General features: G+C 39.5%; 1 long non-coding RNA gene across 1 annotated transcript in view; it reads left to right on the forward strand.

Annotated features, from left to right (window-relative positions):
* The first annotated feature begins 1,468 nt into the window (after positions 1-1,468).
* The window catches only part of LOC119617316, a 32,695-nt gene continuing 29,966 nt past the window's right edge, over positions 1,469-4,197 (forward strand). The window contains exon 1 of the long non-coding RNA XR_005233549.1: positions 1,469-1,727. This is a non-coding gene — a long non-coding RNA (uncharacterized LOC119617316). The remainder of the gene's footprint in view (positions 1,728-4,197) is intronic.

Consider the following 4,197-nt stretch of genomic DNA (forward strand, 5'->3'; position numbering starts at 1 on the left):
CGTTGAGATAGGAATGCCCCAGCCCCAATTTCTGATGTGTCGACCTCGACTTTGAACTGTTGGAATGGGTCGGGTTGAATCAGGTCAGATGTGTGCATAAACAATGCTTTTAATTTGCCGAAAGCGGCTTCAGCCTCAGGTGACCAGACAAATGGGATCTTGGAAGACATTAGCACAGTTAGTGGCGTGGCATTCAGACTGTAGTTCTTGATAAACTGGCGATAGAAATTGGCGAGTCCTAGGAATTGTTGAAGTTGTTTGGGTGTCTGTGGGGTTGGCCAATCTACTACTGCTTGAGTCTTAGCTGGGTCTGTGCGAACCTGTCCACCCACGAAAATTTATCCTAGGAAGGTCACAGATGAAACTCACATTTTTCAGCCTTTACAAACAAATGGTTCTCTAGGAGCCGCTGAAGAACATGCGGACATGCTTCTGATGTTCTGTTAAGTCTTTTGAGTAGATGAGAATGTCATTGAGATAGACAAACACAAAGACATTTAGGAAGTTGCAGAGTACGTCATTCACCAAGGTCTGAAAGATTGCTGGGGTGTTGACTGTAGTACTGGTCTGAGGATGATTCAAGGAGCCCGAGGGAGATTTATGTCCTAATCTTTCTCTTTTTCATTCTTCAAGGCAGTTGTCAAGATGGATGGCCAGGGAGATCAAATCGTTTAAACTCTCAGGTTTGTCTAATGTTGCTAACTCATCTTTTAAATCTTCATTTAAAGCATGAAAGAAAGTGCTCTTTAAGGAGGCCGAGTTCCAGCCAGAAGCTGCCGCTTGTATGCGGAAATCAATGGCAAAGTCAGCAGCTGTTTTGTTTCCCTGTTTTAGCAACCATAAGTTTCTGGATACAGAAACATGATCTGATTCTTGGCTGAGAGTCTGTTTAAATTCTGACAAAAATTCTTCAAAAGATCAACCAAAGTCCAGGGGCTTTTGAAAATGAGCTTCAGCCCAATCTAGAGCCTTTCCAGTAAGATGTCCTGTCACAAAGAATATTTTAGAGTTGTCGAGGAAAAATACATGGGGTGAGCAGGTAAACGTCAAAGCACATTGTGATAGAAAACCCTTACATTTGTTTACGTCACCAGTAAACTTATCCGGACATCCTGATACATTATGGAAATTAGATGGGATAATGAAACAATTAAAAGTCCTAAACCAGACAAAATGATTTTAGTACAAGCTATAATCAGTATTAAGTGATTGTTGTATGGTTGATGATTTATTATTTGCTATGATTGTCACTGACTGATTTGTTATAAAATATATATTTTAAAAAAGTGTAAGGCCACAGCTAAAAACTAAGTGACAGAATTGGGAAGTTGCTGTAAGAAGAGACGGTTGGGACATCGGAAGTCACTGTCCGTCTCCAGGCAGGTTACTAGGGTAATAGAAGAAGTTACTTGAGACAGGAAGGGCCCGTCTCCAAGCAGTTACTTTCCAAACATTGAAACATCTACAAGAGATAAAAGACCTTGGGAACTGAAACTACGGGGGACGAGCAAAGAAACAAGGAGATTTATGCGTGCTGTCTCATGTGAAGAAATCAACTGGACCTTGATCAAATCCAAAGAAGGAAGTGCCATCCATCAGAGGTTTCAGCCTGGATTAACAAAGAGTAAAGCTCTAGATTAGAGACGCTCTTTTTGAATACAGTACCGCGAGGGTTAATCTGCTAATTTGCCTCATCTGACAAGATTGCAGACTTTCAGCCTAGGATGGTAAGAAATTAAACTCACATTTCCGTCTTAACTAACAATTTTATCTATTTAAACTTTCTACAGCTGCAGCCTGAGGGTAGGCAAATTAATTGGGAAGCTTTATGTATTGTTATTATTTTTTGGAAAGTTGTGTTCTATTGAAGTGATTTTAAACCCTTTGAGCTACGGATTTATACCACAAAGCTGTAACCCACAATGCATTATTACTAATAAACAGCAAACCATGGAAAGTCAATACTCAGTGATGGATTTTTGTCAATTTTCCTGAGTTTACATGAGTCAATTAATCTCTATTCTCACAAAGTAATGACTACATGGAGCTTGGTTCTGTAAATACAAAGAGGTTTTGCAAAAGTAGTTCAGCACAATGATTTATCAAAATATCATCCTGAAATCCTATTCCTGGATTTTAAAGATTTACCAGACCTACTATATCAGCAATTCTATCACAAAGCCGGGAGTATGGAGAGTTGTTAACACTAGTGCCTTTGGCTCATGGAACAATCTCGGCTGCTTGAATCAGCCACTCCTTAGGGGTAGAAGAGTATATCTCGTGGATGGAGATTGTTATTTTGTCTGGATTACCATTTCCCCGCAGTCAGCTTTATCAAGGCCAACCATGATACCATTTTGGGTAAGACCCAGGGGTCCATGGGGGTCTATTAACCTTTTGAAAGTGAGCTGGTGGGAACCCAATCCCATGGACGACAGCAGCATGCACAGGTTTCCACTGGATACAACAGACATGTTAGGTTAATTGGAAGCTCTAAAATGTCCAATGGTAGACTGTGTGAGTGTATCTGGTTTTCATAACCTTTTTAGGATGTTTTCTGGTATAATCACCTACCATGCCAGGACTGATAATCCTTATGGGGACCAAAGCCTGGTCCTAATAAGGGGTGAATTAAGTTTAGGTTACAGTTAGAGATGTACCATGGTTAGGGTTACAGAAATATTGAAATACAATGTCTTAATAGGGACAGAAAAACATACTTTGTGTGAGTGTGTGTGAGAGAGAGGTAGAGTGACATTGAGAGAGAGAGAGAGAGAGAGAGAGAGAGAGAGAGAGAGAGAGAGAGAGAGAGAGAGAGAGAGAGAGAGAGAGAGAGAGAGAGAGAGAGAGAGAGAGAGAGAGAAAGAGAGAAAGAGAATGTTTGTCTTTCTCTTTTGTCTGTATCTGGCCCTGTGATGGATTGGCAATTTCTTCGTGGTGTACCCCACCTCTTGCCCAATGACTCTGGAGATCCTGAAAAGGAACAAACAGGTAGAGAAAATGGATGGATGAATGTGACAGTAAAAATGCTATTAACCCTGGTACACACTCTCCCTTTTTTGGCTTGATAGTTTAACATTGGCTAATAGATGTCCTAAGTATCCTTTCCAAGGATAGATGACATGTGGCAGGAAATCTAATTTCACTCTCATGAAGAGTAGTTGTAATAACATGGTTCATAACACAATACAAATGCTGCTTGTAAGAAAACTCTTCTTGACATATACATATTTTCAGAATTTACCTAATATACTTGCATACGTAATTTTATTCTAAAGAGCAACTCAGTTGTCTTTAGGTCAGGGGTCAGCAACAAAACTTGCTCAGGGACCAGATTTTTTTGAGCAGCTTGCAGGAGCTAGCTTTTGGTGTATAAATAAATAAATAAAGATGAAGCGTAAGCTTAACCTTTTAATCAAATATGTATTTCAGCATTAGGGGTTTATATACAGCATTTTGTTGTTAATTAGCACAGTTGAATAAATTTACTTGAAGCAAAGACACTTTTGAAAGTTACATTTCTTCTTACTTTAAGTTCTGTCAGTTCTGCCCCTTTATTTTTATGTTGCCAAATACAGATGTTATTCACCATGCACTTTTATTTTCATGTTAACTAAAATCATTTTCTGTTTTTATTTTTAAATGAAAGTTTTGGTTGCTATTTTGCTTGAGTCATTGTGCAAGATTATTAAATGGTGGGAAAAGACAATAATAACAATATTATACTAGAACTGCAAGCAGTTATCAACGGGTTCCAAGCCTCCATGCTCCGCCCCTATCGGCGCGCTCCGAACCCGATGTCCCGCCGGCGTGGCTCAGCCGCCTCTCTTGGCAAGCGGGCCGAGGCGAAACTCGCCAGTACGGTGCGTACTGAAAGGCGCTTCGTAAGACGTAACGGTACAATTTGTGTAGAAAGCTGAGGGAGGAAAAGCTAACTGCCATTTGATACCACACAGAGCCAAAGAAATAAATTCATAAAAAATTCAATATTCATTTGAAAAATACCAAAATATTCTCAGATGATCAGGTCTACATCTGTAATAATATGCGGTTATCTCCATGTCCCTAGTTCCAATGCTGATTCAGTAAAAAAAAAAATTAACTGTAATGTTATACCACTAAGAGCCCACAAAATATTCATGAGAAATCCATAACTCTTCCAAAAATTACCCAAATATTCTCTAGTGACAATGCCTA

Source organism: Kryptolebias marmoratus, linkage group LG9 (genome assembly GCF_001649575.2).
Source record: "Kryptolebias marmoratus isolate JLee-2015 linkage group LG9, ASM164957v2, whole genome shotgun sequence".
Classification (NCBI taxonomy): Eukaryota; Metazoa; Chordata; class Actinopteri; order Cyprinodontiformes; family Rivulidae; genus Kryptolebias; species Kryptolebias marmoratus.